Below are 22,568 nucleotides of genomic sequence, written 5' to 3'. Positions count from 1 at the left end.
GCTTGATAAGACAGAAAATCTCTAAGCTGAATTACTTTGAGTTGTGAGTCAGCCCACAACATAAATACAGCTGGAGAGTATACAGATGACTCTGCTCATTGCAGTGGTGCAATTTCCCATTACTTCTAATTAAAGCTTCCTCTTAAGAAATCCTACTATCTGAAGAGCTACAAGCTCGTGTTCTTATTACTACAAAAGGACAGTAGTGTGGGTGAGGGCTGCCCCATTCCTACTGAATACATTCAATCAGGCATTTCCCTTCCACTGAAAGCTTGATCCAGGATCTTGCCTTGTTCATGTGCACAGTGCTTTCTCACTTCATTGTGTACATAGTGCTTTCTCACTTCATTGTGTGCACGGTGATTTCTCAAATAAGACATGATTTGCAGCATTTCCTTTCCAAAAAGAATTGAAGGGGGGGAATAAAGTGGGCAGGAGAGAGATAGATTACAGCTGTATCTGCTGATACATCTTTGCCTCATAGCAGGAAATAATCAAACACTTGTCTTAGTTCCTGGTGTTGTGCAAAGAGGAGCTCCTCATGAAAGATGAATTTCTTCCTCAAGTTCTATTGATCACAATACCGGTCTGTTTATCAGTTTTCTGTTTTGGACCCCTCACTGTAAGAAAGATATTGAGGCCCTAAATCTTGTCCAGTGAAAGGCAACAAAGCAGTGAAGGATCTGGAGCATGTCTTATGAGGAGTGGCTGAGGGAACTATGAATGTTTAGTCTGAGGAAGAAGAGCCACATAGGAGATCTAATTGCTCCCTACAACTTCCTGAAAAGAGGTTGTAGCAAGATGGGGATCTACCTCTTCTCCCAGGTAACAGTGATAGGATGAGAAGTCATGGCCTCAAACTGTGTCAGTGATGGTCAGGTTGGACATCAGGAAAAAATTATTCTCAGAAAGAGTGTTGAGGTATTGGAATAAGCTGCCCATGGAGACACCATATCTGGAGGTGTTCAGAAACACGCAGATGAGGCGCAGGCAGGCATGGTTTTGTGGGAATGGTGGTGATGGGCTGATGGTTGGACTAGATGATCTTAGTGGTCTTTCCAACCTTAATGATTCCATGATCCAGTGATTCTGTGATACATGTGTTATAAAGCCAAACATTCTTATTCTCTCTCCCTTTGACACAGAGATATCAGACCCATACATGTCATACACTCTACACAATTGCCCCTTTTCCAGTCTACTGGTACCTGGGGAAAAAATCCCCACCATCTCTGACCGCATCAGACACGATTCTGAGACTCCTGAAAGCAACTACAAATCTTGATGTCTTCTTTGTGATGTATTTCTTAGGCCTGGGATTGCAGATGGTCACTTCCGCCAAACTGCACCAGCTGTACCTTCCTCTCTCTATTAGGGTTAAGGTGGGCAAAATTAATCTGGGCAGTTCTTTTTTTTTTTTGAGAACCAAAGCAATAATATTTTTGTTTATTTATTTATTGCTTACATCCCACTGAATGCAGCAAGAATATTCAGAAATATAAGTGTGAGGTGCCACTTCTCTCTTGCTAGTGTAAAAGCAGATCAAACCTCTGCAAATCAGGAACAAAAAGAGACAGATTTTGCAGAGCACTCCATAGCTGGGACTGCAGGAGGGCTTAGCCTGCTGTGCATATCAAAGTTTCTCTTGTATGCCTGGTCTCACTGCAGCTTTAAGAAATTCCCGAGGAGGGGAGCTGCCTTAATAGCAAGTTGAACCACTTTTAAAGCTGCGTTTGTATCGCTCACACAGCAAGAGCTCTTGTCACATGGAAGCCATCGAATGAAAACACTGACATGGCAAGAGAATAAGGTGAGATAATGAAATGAGAAATTAAGAGCATGAAAAATAAATGCTCTAGAAAAGCTGACACTTCATAACACTTCAAGTGAACACTTATCTGTATTTCAAAGTCGACTGATAAGAAATTATTTGCTTTTCTTATGTAACAGAAATAGATAAAGAATTCTGTTTGGACAGGAAAAGATTCCACTAGGCTGCAATTTACGTATGAATGCTCAATATTTAAGGAAATTGCTTCTGTTACTTTGTCTTCTGGCATAAATTTATGTTAAAGAGGGATTCATTAGAAAAAAACCATGCAGCACATGAGCTCATCTCAAATCATCCTGATCTCTCCAGGAAGGTGTTTTGCATCCTATTAGGAGATGGCACATTGAACTGCAGGAAGCTTACCACATGGATTGTGTTGTACTCCCCTAAAAACACAGCACAAAGATCTCACCCCTCCCCCTCGAAACCAGTTTCCATTTGCTGTACATGCACTCACTGTGTAGATAGTCATTCGAGCTACCAGGCATGTAGTTGTCCAGAGATTAATGACTTGAACAAGGCTTGTGAAGGGCTTGGAGAATATGCCCCACAAGGAGCAACTGAAGGAACTAGGGCTGTTTATTCTGGGGAAAAGGAGTCTGAGGGGAGACCTTATTGCTCTCTGCCAATATCTGAAAGGTGCTTCCAGCGAGAGCAGGGTTGATCTCTTCTCACTGGTGGGTGACGGGACGAGAGAAAATGGCCTCAAGGAGCACCAGGGTAAGTTTAGGTTGGATATCAGGAAAAGCTTCTTTACAGAAAGGGTTATTAAGCACTGGAATAGGCTCCCCAGGGAGGTGGTTGAGTCCCCATCTGTCACGGTTTTAACGAGAAATCCACCTGCATCCGTGACAGGGGCCATGGGCCCCGCAGGGGCCCTATGCCGAAAAGAAAGAAAAAAAAATTAATTAGGAAAAGAAAACAGCGGCAACGATCTAAGGAGGCACACTTATTTACTAAATACTATATCGAAATACAGGATAACACAATATAATACAATATAATTGAAAATTGAGCTAACGAATCAAGCAAAATAGGAGAGAGAATGAGTCCCGTAACCGAGAGGCCTACTGTGAAATCTAGGCGAGACGGCTGAAGGCTCCCACACACTCCCCTGAACGCCAGAACTCGAAAGACGTCAGTCTATTCTGCGACCGAGTTAATATAGAGTCCAGGTCCCGTGACTTATCGTGTTGTTCTCTGGGAGATGTAGTCTTCTTCTGTAAGTTGCAGATTCAGTAAAATTATTCATGCTTTATATGATGTTATGATGTGGAATACTGATAGCAAAATTACAAAATTATTAAACCATGACAGTCTGTCTGGCAGGAATAGTTATAATCTTTTGTTTTTCTCCCTCCTTGTCTGCTGAACTGTTTGTACCTTTGAAGGTCTTTTGCTAGTCCGAGCAAGAATGTCTTCATTTTCTGCCATTGGTTCCTGCTGTGTGTTCTCTATTAATGTCATACGTTTTTACCCTGTTATTTAGGGAAATTAACAGTGCTTGCTTTAAATCACACCTCTTGGATGCAGTTAACACAAAACCGTACTGTAGCTCATAGAACACGACGTATAAAGGATAGAGTATAAAGGATTTACAAAGGGCTGTGATGACGAAGTCCAGTTATGGAGTGTTTCCACATGCATTTTCACTTGAGCTGCTTGTCTTTGTATGCTTCTCAATCTGTGCACCTTGCTTCTTAGGCTGTCTACAGCAAAGCTTAAATCAAATGATGACTAACACTTTTGATATAAGATAGTAGGGTTAGAATTTGAGTTTGTTGTAGTAGGCATGAATGAACACTCGGGCTGTGACATGACAGGACCTCCCCTGCTCTGTGATGGGCTATTATTATGCATAGCTTAAGGGGGTGTAGACGAAGTAGAGCCTGTATATAAACAAACACCACAAAAGCAATAAAAGAAGCCATTTTTCACTGTTCATGAAATTAGTGTCTGTGTGTATTTATTAGTCTTGACCTGGTAATTGGTCACTTACGCAAAGCAGAGCATGAAGAACGTGTAGTCTTAGATTCTACAATAGCTGCGTGCTTCTTCGGGAGGCAAGATCGTAAAGTCATTAACGATCGTAAAGCCTTCACCCCTCACTGCAAGAAAGGCATTGAGGCTCTGGAACGTGTTCAGAAGAAGGCTACGAAGCTGGTGAGGGGTCTGGAACACAGGCCTTATGAGGTGAGGCTGAGGGAGCTGGGATTGTTCAGCCTGGAGAAGAGGAGGCTCTGGGGAGATCTTCTAGCTCTATATAACTTCCTGAAGGGAGGTTGTAGTGAGCTGGGGGTTGGCCTCTTCTCTCGTGTAATTGGTGATAGAACTAGAGGGAATGGTTTTAATCTGCTCCAGGGGGGATTCAGGATGAACATTAGGAAGTATTACTTCTCGGAAAGGGTAGTCAGGCATTGGAATGCACTGCCCAGGGAGGTGGTGGAGTCACCGACCATGGGGGTGTTCAAGAAACGTCTGGATGTTGTGTTGATGAATATGATTTAGCCGGGAAGTATTGGTAATGGTTGGACTAGATGATCTTCTAGGTCTTTTCCAACCTTGATAATTCTGTGATTCTGTGAAGAGAGCTGGTTGCTCTAAAAGAATGAAGTCTTGAGGGCACAGGAGCAGGCTGTCCCCTGAGCCGCAAAATGAGTTGGCGGGGAAGAAGACTGGCATGAATGAACAGGGAGCTATTCTTGAGGCTCCAGGAGGAAAAGAGAATCTACAGCCTGTGGAAGGAGGGATGGGCAACTGAGAATGAATACAAGGAAGTTGTTAGGATGTGTAGAGTTGAAATCAGAAAGGCAAAAGCCCTGCTAGAATTTAACCTGGCCGCTGGGGTGAAAAGGAATAAGCAAATATTTTATAAATACATTAACAGTAAGAGGAGGACAAAGGAGAATATCCACTTTTTGCTGGATGAGGCTGGGAATGTGACCACTGAGGATAAGGAAAAGGCGGAGGTTCTGAAAGCCTTCTTTATGTCTGTCTTTAAAAGTCAGACCAGTTATCCTCAGGGTACTCCTCTCTCTGACCTGGTAGCCTCGGCTGGGGAGCAAACTAACCTCCCTGTGATTCTGGAAGAAACAGTCAGAGACCTACTGCTCCAACTGGACTGCCACAATTCCATTAGGCTGGATGAGATCCACCCGAGAATGCTGAGGGAACTGGCGGAGGTGACAGCCGAGCTGCTTTCTATCATCTATCAGCGCTCTTTGTTGACTGGTGAGTTCCCAGAAGACTGGAGGCTCACCAACGTGACTCCCATTTACAAAGAAGGTTGTAAGGAGGATCTGGGGAACTACAGGCCTGTTAGCCTGTCCTCGGTTCCAGGGAAGGTTATGGAGCAGATTGTCTTGAGGGAGATCATGTGGCATGTGCAGGATGGCTGGGGTATCAGGCCTAGCCAGCATGGGTTCGTGAAGGGCAGGTCCTGTTTGACCAATCTGATCTCCTTCTATGATCTAGTGACCCATCTGGTGGATGAGGGAATGGCTGTTGATGTGGTCTACCTAAACTTCAGCAAAGCCTTTGACACTGTCTCCCACAGTATTCTCCTGCAGAAGCTGGCAGCTCATAGCTTGGATAGGTACACTCTTGGCTGGGTAAGGAGCTGGCTGGAGGGCCAGGCTCAGAAAGTTGTGGTGAATGGAGTTCAATTCAGCTGGCGACTGGTCACGAGTGGTGTTCCCCAGGGGTCAATGCTGGGGCCTGTCCTCTTCAACATCTTTACTGATGACCTGGATGAGGGCATTGAATGCACCCTCAGTAAGTTCGCGGATGACACCAAATTGGCTGGGAGTGTGGATCTGCCTGGGGGTAGCGAGGCCCTGCAGATGGGATCTGGACAGGCTGGAGAGCTGGGCTGAAGCCAATGGGATGAGGTTCTGAACAGTGAAGCAGAAAACAGATGCTCTGCTGGAATTCAGAATAAAGGGGGGCTACAAGGGGGATAGTTAAAGGTAGTTTACAGAAAATGATTTAGTTAGTTAGAATAACAAGGAATGGAGACAATGGGTCTGGGAGAGCAGGAAGGATGCAGATAAGGAGTGAGAACTCCCTGAGACACCTGGCAAGGAGGGGATTAGGTGTTGTAAATATCAAAAGAGGAGTTGCATCTCCCTGACAAGATGGGCGATAACAAGAGGGGGTCTGCATGATAAAGAATATGTATCAGAATTACGGGAAATCAATGACTATGCATGAGGTGTACCTATATCTGTATCACGGTTTTACAAGTCGGTGTGCAAGTTTGGAGGAGCTATCCCCCTTGCACCCAGCGCTGTGCAACGCTGGAATAAACATACCTGCTTTATAACCCATCTCTGGATTATAGAGTTTGATTCCGCAAGTCATTTTGGCGACCACGAAGGGACCCTCTCTGTTTGGCTGCAGGACCGGCTGAGAGGGGGGACACATTTGGCGCGCCCCGAGATTTCTCAGAAGGACTCCCTTCCCTCATCCGATCACTGCGGGATCAGACAAGGACCCTCTATTGGCGGATAAGGTATGTTTAATGGGTAAAGGGGAATCCGTAAGTCGTGAGGAGACGTCCTACGCGGGAGGTGTGAGCTGTCAAGCTCTCCCCTTTGGTAAAGGGCCCAGGTGGTTGGTTGTGTAATCACGATCAGAGGCCGTGTACATCGTGGGTTCGAGTCCCACTGAAGCGGTCTCTGAGCCGTTTCAATTGTGGGTTTAAGTCCCACTGAAGCGGTCTGAGCTGTTCTAATTCTGGGTTTGGGTCCCACTAAGGCAGTTTCAGCTGTGGGTTCGAGTCCCACCGGGATTACCATGCGTGAACGAGGAGAGCTATTTTTGCTCCCCCTTAAGGGGTTGGTTGGTGACGAAGTAACCTGGGTTTTCCTAGCTGTATTAGCAGGAATTGTTGTATTTGGCCATTATTGACATCTCTTATTAGCACTTGTTACTGTAAGTGTTGAACCAACAACTTTGATATTTTTTGAGAAATGCTGTACCTTGAACTGTGTAAAGACCGGTCTTGTGTGAGTGTGGTTGTGAGTGAGACGCAGCACAGCTGTGGGGCGAGTGAGGAGTCCCGACCCGCGGTTCCGTCCTCCCGCGAGGGAAACAGCCGGGGACGGACGAAGCGAAAGGCCTCTGTGTTCTATATGTTGCGATATTTTTGTATTTGTTACGATGTTTTTGTCTTATTAATTGTTGTTAGTATTGTGGCAATTGTAACTCACATAATAGTGAAGTGCATATGGAGTCGGGTGGGGGAAAAAGCCCACAGAAGGCAAACCACAATTAGTATCGAGACCCTGTTGCTTTTGTTGTAGAAAATACCGCGGTTTAAATGTGACAATGATCCAGATTAGAGAAACAATAGGGTTGTGTTACCTCTGCTTTAACATGTTAACTTTACGAAATTTGTTTTTGAACCATTGTTCCCCCCCCCTCCTTGTGTGTGTACGAACACAAGGGAAAGAGATACCTAAGAAAATCTCTTAGGATGTATATTGGCATATTGGAGGGATATTGCTGGGGAACCGGGAGGGACTCTTAAGCAAGAACACCCTCATCAAATAATGTAATCATTGGTGGTTAGTGTATAAGTTGGAGGACGGGTTAAAATGATCCCAAAACCAGGAAAAGAATAGGGAAGAGATGTTTAAATATTGTGTTAGATATGGCCTAGAGAGCCACTACAGGGAAAATCAATATTTGACCAAAATATGGATCTGATGAAGGTTGGGTTTGTCAGATCTCGAATTTATATGTAAAGAACAAAACCCTTTTCAAAGGAGGAATCAGAATATGCTGCTTGTTGGATACAAGAAATCAGCCTGTTATTAGTAAAAAGAAAAGGCCCGGACCAGGAAGGAGAGGAATTAGAAAAAGGAACTAATCAATGGGACCCTCCTGAGAATCTCCCCCCCCCCCCCATATAACCCCAGTGTAGCACAAAGGGAGACAGGCACTGCCCCAGTAAGAGGAAATGGTAAAGCACACAGGGACATTTCACAGAAAAGGGGGGCATGCTGGGCTCGGGAGAGAATTAAAACAATGTGAAAGGGATATCAAAAGAACTTTTCCCAAACACCAGTTGTACCGGCACCTCAGTGCACCCTTTATGGGAGGCTCCACTGGGACAAGGACAAATACGCTATGTAAACTCCCCACTCACTAGTGGAGAAATTAGAAATTTTAAGAATAAATTCTTTAATTGAGGATTAATTAAATAAGAGTGGCTTTCAAAATTTTGGACCCACCAGGAGTCCCTGGTAAATATAACAGTGGGACCTGAGGGGGAATAAGTTGTGGTATAGTTGACATGGGGGAAGCTTATTCATTGCTGGCCCATAAGGTGTCAAGACTCAAAATAAGAAATGAGGCCTTAAAGATAATAAGAACCTGGATGACAGTACCACTTTTTGAGAATACTGAATTAAAACTAGGAGATAAAGATGAAATTGGGAATCAGGAAAAATGTGAAATAAGGTCATAAAATTAAGGGTGGAACAGCCCAAGGAACTGAATGCTATGGATTACTAAGGGAAAGTTATATGGTACTAAGGGTGTTTTTGGAAACTGAAGAACTGTACTGTTTGATCTGTGGGTCTTGAAGGGAATGGGACAAGCTGCTTTGATGGTATAAGAAAGTGTAATTGTTAATGATATAATTGAGGGTATGTCGAAGTGTAATGGAGGGTACAAATAGTTTACAAAGGAAAAAGGGTTAAAGAGAAAGTGAGTTTCTGCGCTGGTATGAGAGCAAACCCCCTGCACTATTCCCCCCCCCCCCCACAAGAGACAGCCAGAGACCGCTGCTGTAAACCACAGAGGGGGAGGTGGAAAGGGAAGGTGTAGAGGACAGGGCACTGGAAGTGAGAATAGCCTTCATGTGCAGAGGTCTGGGAAACCTGAAATTCCAGTGTTAGCACTGGACACCTCTGGAGAGAAGGAGATGAAACTGAAATAGGATGTTAGTAGTTAATGTAATGATGAGAGTTTGGAAAGTGAGAAAGTTTGGAACAGACACAGGCTGAAGAAGGCAAAGGTGTAACAGGGATATCAGGATGTCACGGGTTACTTAGATTTACCTATGCCCGTGACAGGGGAAGCCACCCCGTGGGCCCCCCCCCCCCCGGGGCCCGGAAAGGAGGGGAAAAAAAGGAGTGGGATAAAACAGCAACAATCTAAGGAGGAAAAACTTATTTTACTAAATATGATACCGATATATATACACAATATAATATAATTGAGGCTAACAAATCGAACGAAACAGAGAGAGAGAGTCCCCGAAAACCGAGAGGCCTACTGTGAACTCTAGGCGACACGGCTGAAACGCTTCCCACTCTCCGAGAAGTTCGAGAGAAGAAGGAGGGCACAACAGCCTGGGAACGAGATTATATAGAGTCCTGGTCCCGTGACTTATCATTAACCCTGTTGTTCTCTGGGATATGTAGTCTTCTTCTGTGGACTGCACATTCAATAGAAGTATCCATACTTTACATGATGTTATGATGTGGAATACTGATAGCAAAATTACAAAATTACAAAACCATGACATTCCACCCCTTATTCTACATTATTACATCATGGTAAATATATATATACATATATATACACGTATGTAAAATTATGATAGCTAAACAGTAGAATTACATGTAACATAACTAAATGTACAACTATAATAACTAAAATACACTACACATGCAAACATATATATATAAATACATAAAATTATTGACTGCACTCCCCCAGCATTAAATTCCCTTGTGGCACACATTGAACATCCCCATCTCTCTGCATTACCCACCAAGTGCACCCAGGTCCCTGGGCAAAGACAGTTCCACGGATAGGTTTGCCCTTTCCAGAAGCAGGAAGGACCCAAACAGCTTTTCCCAACATGTTCTTTACATGTATAACAGGGACCTTATCTCCTTCTACAGTGTGTAGGGGGCTAGATTGACTAGGACCATCACGATTGACAGATCCTCTAGTATTGACCAACCAAGTGGCTTCTGCCAGATTCTTCTCCCAGTGCTTAAATGTTCCACCACCCATTGCTTTCAACATAGTTTTCAACAACCCATTATATCGTTCAATTTTACCAGAAGCTGGTGCATGGTAGGGAATATGATAAATCCACTCAATGCCATGATCTTTGGCCCAAGTATTTATAAGGGAATTTTTAAAATGTGTCCCATTATCGGATTCAATTCTTTCTGGGGTGCCATGTCGCCACAGGACTTGTTTCTCAAGACCTAATATGGTGTTTCGAGCAGTTGCATGGGGTACTGCGTATGTTTCAAGCCACCCAGTGGTTGCCTCTACCATGGTGAGTACATAACACTTACCACTGCGAGATCGTGGCAAGGTGATATAATCAACCTGCCACGCCTCCCCATATTTATACTTTTGCCACCGCCCTTCCTCCCAGAGAGGTTTCATCCTTTTGGCTTGTTTAATTATGGCACATGTTTCACAATCATGAATAATCTGCGCAATAGCGTCCATGGTTAAGTCCACCCCTCGGTCTCTGGCCCACTTATATGTCGCGTCTCTTCCTTGATGACCTGAGGTCTCATGAGCCCATCGAGCTAGAAATAATTCACCCTTATTCTGCCAGTCCAAGTCAATTTGAGCCACCTCAATTTTGGTAGCTTTATCTACCTGATGGTTGTTTTGTTGTTCTTCAGTAGCCCGACTTTTGGGCACATGTGCATCCACATGACGCACCTTTACAACCATATTCTTTGTTCGGGCAGCAATGTCCTTCCATAATTCAGCGGCCCAAACAGATTTACCCTTCCGTTGCCAGTTGTTTTGTTCCCACCTCTGTAACCACCCCCATAAGGCATTTGCCACCATCCATGAGTCAGTATAAAGATACAGCATTGGCCACCTCTCCCGTTCAGCAACATCTAAGGCCAGCTGGACAGCTTTTACCTCTGCAAACTGACTTGATTCTCCCTTACCTTCGGTGGCCTCTGCAACCTGTCGTGTGGGGCTCCACACAGCAGCTTTCCATTTGCGATGCTTCCCTACAATGCGACATGATCCATCTGTGAATAGGGCATATTTCTTTTCATTTTCTGGTAATTCGTTGTATGGTGGGGCCTCTTTAGCACGTGATACCTCTTCTTCTGGTGATGTTCCAAACCTTTTATCTTCAGGCCAGTCCATGATTACCTCTAGGATTCCTGGACGATTGAGGTTTCCCATTCGCGCTCGCTGTGTAATCAGCGCAATCCACTTGCTCCAGGTAACATCGGTAGCATGATGAGTGGAGGGAACCTGTCCTTTGAACATCCAGTTCAGCACTGGCAGTCGAGGTGCCAAAAGGAGCTGTGTTTCAGTCCCAACTACTTCGGAAGCAGCCCGAACCCCCTCATACGCGGCTAAGATCTCCTTCTCAGTTGGAGTGTAGCACTCTTCAGACCCCTTATATGATCGACTCCAGAATCCCAGGGGTCAGCCTCGGGTCTCTCCTGAGGCTCTTTGCCACAAACTCCAAGTGGGGCCTTTCTCTCCAGCAGCAGTATAGAGGATGTTCTTTACATCCTGTCCAGTCCGTACTGGCCCCAGAGCTACAGCTCGGGCTATCCCTTGTTTAATCTGTTCAAAAGCCTGCTGCTGCTCAGGGCCCCATGCAAAATCGTTCTTCTTCCGCGTCACCTGATAAAGGGGGCTTACAATGAGGCTGTAGTTTGGAATGTGCATCCTCCAAAAGCCCACTGCACCCAGGAAAGATTGTGTCTCTTTCTTGCTAGTTGGTGGAGACATGGCAGTGATTTTGTCGATCACATCTGTTGGGATGTGACGACGTCCATCCTGCCACTTTATACCTAAGAACTGAATTTCCTGGGCAGGTCCTTTTACTTTGCTTTGCTTAATAGCAAAGCCAGCTTGTAGAAGAATTTGGATGATCTGCTCTCCTTTTGTGAAAACCTCTTCTGCTGTATCACCCCACACAACAATGTCATCAATGTACTGCAGGTGTTCAGGAGCACCACCCTGTTCCAGTACAGTTTGGACCAGCCCATGGCAAATGGTTGGGCTGTGTTTCCACCCCTGGGGCAAACGGTTCCAAGTATACTGAATGCCCCTCCAGGTGAAGGCAAACTGTGGCTTACATTCTGCAGCCAAAGGAATAGAGAAGAAGGCATTGGCAATGTCAATGGTGGCATACCATTTGGCTGCTTTTGACTCCAGCTCGTACTGGAGTTCCAACATGTCCAGCACAGCAGCGCTCAATGGGGGTGTGACCTCATTCAGGCCACGGTAGTCTACTGTCAGCCTCCATTCTCCACTGGCTTTACGCACTGGCCATATGGGACTGTTAAAAGGTGAGTGAGTTTTACTGATCACTCCCTGATTCTCCAACTGGCGAATCAAATCATGAATGGGGAGCAAGGAATCCCTGTTTGTGCGATACTGCCGTCTGTGCACTGTCTTTGTAGCAATCGGTACCTGCTGCTCTTTTACTCGTAGCAGCCCCACAACAGACGGGTCCTCTGACAGGCCAGGCAAAACAGACAGCTGCTTAATGTTGTCCATATCTACAGCAGCTATCCCAAAGGCCCATCGATACCCCTTAGGATCCTTGAAATGCCCCCTTCTGAGGTAATCAATACCCAGTATACATGGAGCCCCTGGGCCAGTCACAATAGGATGTTTTTGCCAGTCTTTGCCAGTGAGGCTTATTTCAGCCTCCAGCACAGTCAATTCTTGAGAGCCCCCAGTCACTCCAGAAATATGGATTGATTCTGTCCCTTCATGACTGGAGGGCATTAGGGTGCACTGTGCACCGGTATCCACCAGTGCCTTATATTTCTGTGGTTCTGATGTGCCAGGCCATCGAATCCACACAGTCCAATAAACTCTATTATCCCTTTCCCTCCCCTGACTGAGGGCAGGGCCCCTCTATTGGTTACCTGTGATGACTGGAGCAACTCCACTGGTGGTTGGTATGTCTAGTAGTTCTTTCACCCGTGCTCGTAGTGCAGACGTAGGCTGATCATGCCACTTCCTCATGTCTTCTCCACGGTCACGTAGGTAGCGCCACATGGAAACACGCGGTGCAATCGTACTGTTGTTCTTTGCTCGAGCTGGGAAGCGTGTGCGTTTAACAGCTGAGACTTTTGATGATGCAGGTGAGGAGTACGACTGGAATACTTTGATCAGATCCTTCATTAGACCTGGTGGCCCGTACGAGGATTGACCTTCATCAGTTGTTTCTGATACTATTACGGGATCATTACAATTAGTTGATGGAAACAATTTCTTGCACATTTCATCTACTCGGTTTTCTAGCCGTGAGATGGCAGAAACTGCGGCATGCAGTTGGGGGAGCTGCTGATCGGTGGTTTGAAGCATTATAATCAGCTCAACAACTCGGGGCCATCTGTCCACGAATCCTTTAGATCCTGATACCAATGACTGTGCAATTCTCTCTGGTGCTGTACTTGTGATTTTCTGCCACATGTCAGGATCGGCCCTCACTCTCTCAGGGTCAAGTTCGCTTGGATCAGGGCTGTACAACATTTTCGCCATGGCCAATTCCCTCAAGCGCTGAATACCTTTTTGGACGGTATTCCAACTATCAAATTTAGGCTTCAAAGCATCCTTATAGGGGTACCTTTCTCTCACGGCTTCTAACAGCCGCAACCAGAGAGTGGCAGCTCCATCCGAACATCTGCTAATCCCTCTGTCGATACCTGCATCTTGGGCAATGCTTCCTAGTTGGCGAGCTTCATTACCATCTAGAGACAAGCTGTTGGCCCCGTTGTCCCAGCAGCGAAGCAACCAAGCAAGGATACCTTCATCTTGACGCCGTGTGAACTCCTTTCTTGAGCCTTGGATTTCAGTCAGCTTCAGAGGTCGACAATAGGTGATTTCCTCCTCATCATCAGTCTCTTCTTCATGCCTCTTGGTTTTTGCCTTTGCTTTTTTTGGTACTGCTCCATGCCCGGCACCTGGGTCTTCTGCAGCCCCCCCCTGTGCTTCTCCTTCTTTTCGTTCTAGACGCATGGACACCCGTTTCCATTTCTTGCCTTCCACAGGGGCAATTGATATTGCTACTGATGCCTCCTGTGACTGATCAGAATTAACTTGGGCTTGAATCTCAGATCGGAAACTCTCTCTCTCCAGAATAGTATGATACAAAGCACGGTATGCATAAGCCAAACCCCACATAAGGTTTACCTCCTTAGATCTCTGACCCAAATACTCACTTAATTTCTTAGGGTCCCTTAGGTGTTCAAGAGTGAAATCCCATGACACTGCGGGTCCCCATGCTTCTAAGACTTTTCCTAAGCCTTTCCATATTCCCTGCCAGTCATCATTCTCTGGTTCTGGAGGAGACTTCCGCATAGAACGAATGCATAGGAACATATATGCATTCATTAATAGTGATAACATGGATGCAAGTATGAACCCTATCTCAGTTATTGAAAGGCGTGTGGAAACCTGAGAGTACAACCTAAATAAAAAGGGTTTTTTTAGCCTGTACAATGAATTAAACATGGTGCTGTTTGTAAAATTGCCTGTTCCATCTGGGATGCAAGTACTTGTAAGATTCGCAATTCCATCTGGGATGCAAGTGTTTGTAAGATTCACAATTCCATCTGGGGTGTAGGTGCCAAAATTCTGACCATACCACATCTCGTAAAAGTACCAGGCAGGTGTCTCCATCAGTATCCACCTTATTAGGCTATATACCTGCACAATTCCACAACACCAAATTATGGTGTTAATAGTTGACCAATACTTTAAGAAGATCATAATTGCTTTCAATCCCTTAAACAGAGCAACTGGGATGAAGAGTGGATTCATAGCTGGCAGGCTCTGTAAAAGTCAGAGCTAGCTAGCTTTGCTCTAAGGGAGAAAGAAATCCCTTTGTTTTCTACACAAAAGTTAGATAGCAATGCTGAGAATGTGCAGCAGCCCTTAATGTTGACAATTTGTCTGGTATTTCAAGGTCACGTTCTCAGTGAGCAGCTACGAAAAGATAACACTCCCGTAACGAAGCTAACGAAGCTCTTTGAGAGCTAAAAGAGAGTCGTTCTAAAAGCTAAAAAGCTCAATGCCCGCATTCTCCACCAAAAAATCTGTCACGGGTTACTTAGATTTACCTATGCCCGTGACAGGGGAAGCCACCCCGTGGGCCCCCCCCCCGCCGGGGCCCGGAAAGGAGGGGAAAAAAAGGAGTGGGATAAAACAGCAACAATCTAAGGAGGAAAAACTTATTTTACTAAATATGATACCGATATATATACACAATATAATATAATTGAGGCTAACAAATCGAACGAAACAGAGAGAGAGAGAGTCCCCGAAAACCGAGAGGCCTACTGTGAACTCTAGGCGACACGGCTGAAACGCTTCCCACTCTTCGAGAAGTTCGAGAGAAGAAGGAGGGCACTCCAGCCTGGGAACGAGATTATATAGAGTCCTGGTCCCGTGACTTATCATTAACCCTGTTGTTCTCTGGGATATGTAGTCTTCTTCTGTGGACTGCACATTCAATAGAAGTATCCATACTTTACATGATGTTATGATGTGGAATACTGATAGCAAAATTACAAAATTACAAAACCATGACACAGGACTGAAAAGAGGTGAACGATATGAAAACAAAACAAAACTAATTGACACACAGATAGTAAGGGAATTGGCGATAATAACAACTGTTACTGTTGTGGTGCCAGAATAGGGCCGTAGGACCCAGAGATCCCCTCAGGAAGAGGTGGGGGGAGTGGGGGCTTGAATAACTCAGGGAGGGCTTCGCCCCACTGGAAGGAAAGCAGTGTGCAAACTACAATGGGAAACTGCATCTAGGGAAGCAAGATAAAGAGGTTTATTTTCTGGTGGATATGGGTGCTTCTTACTACTCATACATGGTTTTGTAACAGTAATAGAAGCTACTGCCCAACAAGAAAAGGTTTACGTTTTTTGGATTAATTAAATATAAGCTAAGTAGGAATGCAGAAATTCTTGTACCTGCCAGGTTACTCTGGCAATAAATTTAGTAAAACTGGAGCTAAGGGTCCAACAATATTGACTGATTAAAAACTGTAAGTCTGACTTTAACACAAACAAGGAAAAACAATGTCGTACCCCAGGAGTCACAGCAATATCAAACATGATGCACTTAGGGGTGTGGGCATCAGGGCCACACGTGAAGCCCTGAATAGAAGTTAAAGCAAGAGATTGCCCAGTCAGGATAAAGTGGTACCCTATAAGGATATGTAACTGTAGAAGGATAGAAGACTTTCTGGAGTTTGGACTCCAATTTTGCAAAAATTTTGATAGCAAGTGCTGTAGTTTGGTACAACGCTTGAAGGCAAGTAATAGAATTGTTGAATGCATACACTCAGTGGTGGCAAATCCATGCACTTTATTAACCCAATTAAGGAATGAATAGGTGGAGTAGTTTACCTTCTGGATTTGAAGGATGTTTCTTCTGCCTGCTTTGGCCAATATGGGGAGAAGAGACACTCAGTTAACCAGGACAGCGTTACCCGGGGTTCTGAGAACAGATTAATGATTTTTGAGAACTGGTCAGCTCTGAGCCTGAGACCTGGGATCCTCCATCCCAAGGTGGAACTTTACTGCAGCACGTCAGTGCCACAGCGACAAAAGAGAACTGTGCAATGGTCTGTGAGTTTGCTGAATTTCTTGGTTTACAGAAAGCACATATAACTCAACAGCAAGTGAACCTTAAGGACTGCCAGGGGGGAAGCCATCTGCCAAACCCATGAGCCGCAAATTGCCAAGGAGGAGAGTAAGGGATGGCCAGGGTGCCTGAGGGTGGTGACTGCACTAGTGCTCAATATTCAAGAAGCCTGTAAATCTACACTGGGCCAAAGGATACCAGTTTTAATATCTCATACTGTGTTTACTGTATTGGAGGCACAAGGGGGACATGTCAGTCAGACCTGAAGGACAAACCCTTAGAAGATGCAGAACACAAACATCATCTTTGAAACTTCCAGTTCACCCATTTCAAGCCAGGGACTGGATCCTGATACAGACTGGGAAGGAGACAAAGCTGCAACCTGACTGGGAAGGACCATTCCAAGTACTCCTAACAACTGAAACAGCTGTGAGGACAGCCGAGAAAGGATGGACTTATGACACACTGGTAAAGGCATCCACTAGCCCTGAGGTGTGGAAACTGTTGAGACAGAAAAACCTTTAAAAGATAAGAATTAGAAGGAAATAATGAAAAGCTTTTATATGCATATTTTTATTATTATTATTTTAAATAACCTTTAACTTTTCCTCGAATAGGTAAATAAATTGTGTATTTAAGTATTTAAGTAGGAGAGTATTATAACCTATATAGAACTAATGCTCACAAATGTTTTCCTTGTTGTAACAAAAAGTTTTTACTGCTGTACCCATTTGTTATCCTGATGATTATCTAGAAAAGGTGAAATTTGACAATAATGCAGGGGAGGGACCAAGTGATGGAATGATGTATGGTGGACAACTGCCAATTGAGACTGGACAGGTACACTCCTTGAAAATACCCAGAATGTCCAGGATAGGGAAGAGCTTAAAAAGGGGTTAGAAAATCATCTTGAAAACCCTGCAATTGTGACAGCTGAGGAGATAAAAGATCTTAGATAAACATTTGAAATCAAAACAGGATATGGGGACAGTAATGCCTGGGTAGAATGGATTAAGTATATTGTCCAGAGTCTCAACCATAGCAATTGCTGTGCTTGTGCATCCGGATGGCCCATAGCTCAGGTGGTACCCATTCTGCTGGGATCACCAAGGACCCAAAGGGAATACGATGCATGATTGCCCTGTACCAAGAGAAAACTGCCTGGGGAAATAGAGACTGCAGATCTCTCTCCCTCTTGTCTCCTCCAGTGCCTGATACAGATGTCAAGATCCCTCCTGCAATCTCTACAGCGGTAGGTAACCATACAGCTTGCCTCTCATGGTAGGGTGTGAAGGCTACCAGGCCTATGGGAAACTTTTCCTTGTGCAGTGAGGTCTTGAATGTTATGGAGGATTCAGTAGGAAATTATTCAAGACTGGGAATCTCCAGGGAAGATCTCTGGTGGTACTGTGGGGGAAAGATTTTATGGTCCACCCTACCATCTAACTGGGGAGGCACCTGTGCACTTGTTCAATTAGTTATACCATTCACCCTGGCATTTGAAAAAGGCATATCCAAAAATTCTGGAAGAACCAAAAGGGGTTTAGGGATATCATTTGATGATGCAATATATATAGATTCAATCAAGGTACCTAGAGGAGTCCCTGATAAATTTAAGGCAAGAAATCAAAATCCTGCAAAATTTGAGTCACTGTTTTGGTGGGTGACAATCAACAAGAACGTAGATTGGGTTAACTACATATGAAATATACAAAAGTGCAATTAAGAGAATAGCAGAACAGCTAGCCACACACCAGAAAAAGAATGATCTAGCAGGAGAGAAATCCTGCTAGATTAAAGAAAAGGGGGGAATGAACAGTGAAGCAGAAAACAGATGCTCTGCTGGAATTCAGAATAAAGGGGGGGCTACAAGGGGGATAGTTAAAGGTAGTTTACAGAAAATGATTTAGTTAGTTAGAATAACAAGGAATGGAGACAATGGGTCTGGGAGAGCAGGAAGGATGCAGATAAGGAGTGAGAACTCCCTGAGACACCTGGCAAGGAGGGGATTAGGTGTTGTAAATATCAAAAGAGGAGTTGCATCTCCCTGACAAGATGGGCGATAACAAGAGGGGGTCTGCATGATAAAGAATATGTATCAGAATTACGGGAAATCAATGACTATGCATGAGGTGTACCTATATCTGTATCACGGTTTTACAAGTCGGTGTGCAAGTTTGGAGGAGCTATCCCCCTTGCACCCAGTGCTGTGCAACTCTGGAATAAACATACCTGCTTTATAACCCATTTCTGGATTATAGAGTTTGATTCCGCAAGTCAGTTCAACAAGACCAAATGCCGGGTCCTACACTTTGGCCACAACAACCCCAGGTGGTGCTATAGGCTTGGGGCGGAGTGGCTGGAAGACTGCGTAGAGGTAATGGACCTGGGGGTACTGATTGATGCTCGGCTGAACACGAGCCGACAGTGTGCCCAGGTGGCCAAGAAGGCCAACGGCATCCTGGCTTGCATCACGAAAGGTGTTGCCAGGAGGAACAGAGAGGTGATTGTCCCCCTGTACTCAGCTCTGGTGAGGCAGCACCTCGAGCGCTGTGTCCAGTTTTGGGCCCCTCACTGCCCCTCCCCAACAGGCCCCAGCCCGGTCTGAGCCATGTGACAGGAAGTGCTTCCTGCAGGCGGCGGAGAGCACTTCCGGGCCATGGCGGGCATGGAGGGGCTGTCAGGGGAGGAGCTCGCAGCGCTGCCGGCACCCAGAGGCAGCTCCCGGGCAGCTCCACGGTCTCGCTGTGCTGCGGAGTCACCCGGCCGGCCCCAAAAGCCTGGAGGCAGAGCCTGAGCCGGCCCCAGCCCGGATCGTGTGGTGCGGCTCCGACCATGCTGGGCTGTGCGGCAGGAAGAGGAAGACGGCCGTTTGTTTGCCGGCCGCTCGCTGGCTGTAAGATCCGGGTGGTGCCGAGGCCCGGTTAAGAAACGGCGTGGATGAAGTTTTGTACGGATGGAGTGGGTCTGGATTGCAGTGAGCGGGACGAGTCCGGGCTGCGGTTTGGCGTGGTTGTGTTGGTTGCTTTGAAGGGCTGCCGTCATAGGGCGGAGGGAGGGAGAGGGAGCTTTTAACAGTGCGGGCAGTCAGGAGCATGTCGCGTTTCTGCCTGCTGTGTTGGCGCTGCCGTAAGTCTTTGGGTCCCCAGGGAGGCTCTGCGGTGTCCCGATTCGAAGGCAGGATTCAATCCCTCCGCAGCCCGTCCATCGCAGGCAGATGCTTCTCTCATCTGCTCTTCGGACTCAGCAGTGCCAGGGGTTTCACAGCGCGTGTTGCAGTGGCTGGCAGCCTCCGTGTGTTTTTCTATTGCAAACAGGGTCCCATCATGGAGCCGCATTAGAAGCAGACGTTGGTGTCTTGTGGCAGGAGCAAGGGCAGTGGAAGCACTGCCCAGGGCGGTGATGCCAGCAGCGAGCTGCCGGAGCTGCAGGAGAATTTGAACAATGCTCTGGGAGCTGGGGTTTGCATTTGGGTGTTCCTGTGCGGGGCCAGCAGTTGGACTGGGTGGCCTTGGTGGGCAGTCTGCGTCCCGCACCAGGTCTCTGCCTGTTGGCCTGGTTTTCCCTGGCACGAGAAAGTGCAAAGGGGAGAAGCTGTGTGGGAGCTGGCAGAAGCTGCCGGGGCTGATGTAGGCTGGCCCTGCGGCAGCTGCGCCCCTGGGCACGGAGCCACAGCACCAGTGCGTGCCGGTCTCCTCGGTGCAGCTGAAGTGTTGCTGGGCTCGGTGTGAGCCTCCCACAGCTGTTCTGCTGATAGCTCTGTGTCCCAGATGCTGCCTCCCTGCTCCCGGCTGCCGGCTGCCTGCTTCGTGGCAGGAGGAGATGGAAGTTGAGTCCTGCAATACTTCCCTAGCCCGTCTTTGCCAGCAAGGCTGCCTGAGATGCTCTGGCGAGCAGTGGGGGTGTGATTTTGGGGTTGTTGAATGCAAGGGCTTTCTAAGCCAGGCAAGTAACAAGCAGCCTTGTGGAGGAAGCTCATAGGGAATGAGGTCTTCCCTCAGAGACTCTGAAGCTTTTGTTCAGAACTCAGTTGGTCGTATTTATTGTAGGTGATGTTTGAATGCCCAGAGGTGACCTGCAGGAAGAGGCGCTGGGTGCTGAAATGGAAGCCAGGATTCTGTGTAGCAGCAGGCAGGCGTAGTCAGGTCCCCTTTGGAGCCTGCTGTTGTTGGTACTGACTTCAGGAGATCCCTGTGTGCTGCGTGCCCCAGCCCCAAGGGGGGATTCCCTTGTGGAAGGAGGGGGAGGGTGAAGGAAGCCGACGGCCCTTTTCTCAGGGCTGGCTCTTCTGTGCCCTTTTGCTGGCTGGAGAGAAGGGCTGCCTGCTGGGCACAGGGAGCGCCTTTTAGCTCCCGTGCCGTGCCCTGCCCTCTAGCCCCCTCCTCATCCTATGTGGAACGCCAGTGCCAGCAGTTCAGCCGCCATTTTAGAACCCTCTCCACGTCACCTTGGTCACCGCTGCCGCGCGCAATGCACTCACATCTGACAGCTGTGACATGTAACAGCCATGTCAGCAGCGAAGAGGGCGAGGGTGGAAGTTTTCCCTGTTTCAGGCGGGAGGATGGAGCTGGAGGCCCCAGAACCGAAGAGAAGGAGGGGGCCCGCCTTGACCATCAGGCAGAGGAGGGGTAAGAGAGCCATTTTTCATCGTGCCTGCACCAGCCTGGTGACCACCACCCATGTGGAGCCAATGGAGGTGGATCCGTCTCTGGATGAGCCAATGGAGGTGGATCCACCTGCAGAGGAGCCCATGGAGGTGGATCCACCCGCAGCATAGCTGGCCTGGCACCACACCACCGTGCCAGGCCCTGCGTTGGCACCATTGCAGCTCCACCGTGGCTGGTCCAGGCGCTGAGCTCCTTACCCACTGTGCGGCCCCCGCCCCCGGCATTAGCTGGGTGGCATTTTTGTAACATCTGCTCCTCCTTTGGGCCTCTTCTGCAGCCACGTTCTGTGGGCACCCAGTCCCATCTTTACTCTCTTTGTCCCCGTTCCAGTTATTCTTGTTGGTTTTAGTGTTTAGTTTAGTTTTAGAGTTAGGTGTAGGTAAGTTGTTCATGTTCTTGAGTTAGGCGTAGGTTATTGTTCATGTTTTAGTGTTAGGAGTAGGTATTGTTGGTGTTTTCCTGTTAGGAGTAGGTTCCTGTTCGTGCTGTAGTGTTAGGAGTAGTTGATTGTTCCCATAGTAGAGTTAGGCATAGGTTACTGTTGGTACTGTAGGGTTAGGCGTGGGTTCCTACCAGCAGCTGGCAGCAAACAGCTCTCGCTCGGTAAGCACACGTCTGCTTTCTCCCCCGGAGCCGTGAGTGCGACTGCCATGAGAGCGGAGGTCTGATGCAATCTGCGAGGGATGGGATTTGCATCTGGTGGCTTTTCCGTTGCAGAATGTCCAGCAGCAGAGAGTGAGTGGCCGTGAAATGAAGCTGGGCCTCAGGAAAGCAGTCTGGAGCTGCGTCACGTGCTTCCTGCGTGGCCAGCACAAGGTAGGTGTGCCTTACTGTAAGTGTGCGCTGAAGCAGTTGCTTTTGTCACGAGTCATCTGGAAAGGTTTCCATAGTTGAGTGGTTGGAAACATAGCGTTTTAACTTAAAATTGTTTGCACAGATTGAAGGTTGTAAATAAAATTAGAGTACAGTTATACAGTGCTCTATCCCCAGAACTTTCCAGCATTTTTCTTAACACAGCTTACGCTTCGTTTCAAAACAAACTAACAAAGATGAACTTGGGTTAGCGTAGCCCATTTTAAATGATCCTTCTGTATCTTTTCCAGGCTGGTAGCAGAATGGAGACTTTCCTGAGGCGTAGAGGAACAGACACAAGCTTTTTTTGAAGGCTTCAGTGAAATTCTGCCACAGCGGTCCTTTGATGCTAAGGAGCTGGAGGTAGAGGATTCTTTGACTATTGCCAGATTCAGGCGGCTACATGTAATACTTGAATTTCAGTCAGTGTCTGAAGAGCAGAGTTCATTGAGGCTGGTGGTTCTGTTTTCAGGATGTGTGAGAGAAGCCTTATGTATCAGTTAGTATTTGGTTACTGTGTTCATCTTCACTTTCTTCTTTGCAACCAAATTACACGTTTCTAAGG

The 22,568-nt window shown here is 46.7% G+C and overlaps 2 pseudogenes; both read left to right on the top strand.

Moving 5' to 3' along the window:
• The window catches only part of LOC146754480 (olfactory receptor 14C36-like), a 181,072-nt pseudogene that overhangs the window by 68,058 nt on the left and 90,446 nt on the right, over window positions 1-22,568 (top strand).
• On the top strand, window positions 4,618-22,093 carry LOC146754481 (uncharacterized; annotated as a pseudogene).

This window comes from Coturnix japonica, chromosome W (genome assembly GCF_054131305.1).
Source record: "Coturnix japonica strain WE chromosome W, WE-NBRP24, whole genome shotgun sequence".
NCBI lineage: Eukaryota > Metazoa > Chordata > Aves > Galliformes > Phasianidae > Coturnix > Coturnix japonica.
Note: the sequence above shows the minus strand (reverse complement) of the source record. Positions and strands in the feature narration are given on the sequence as shown.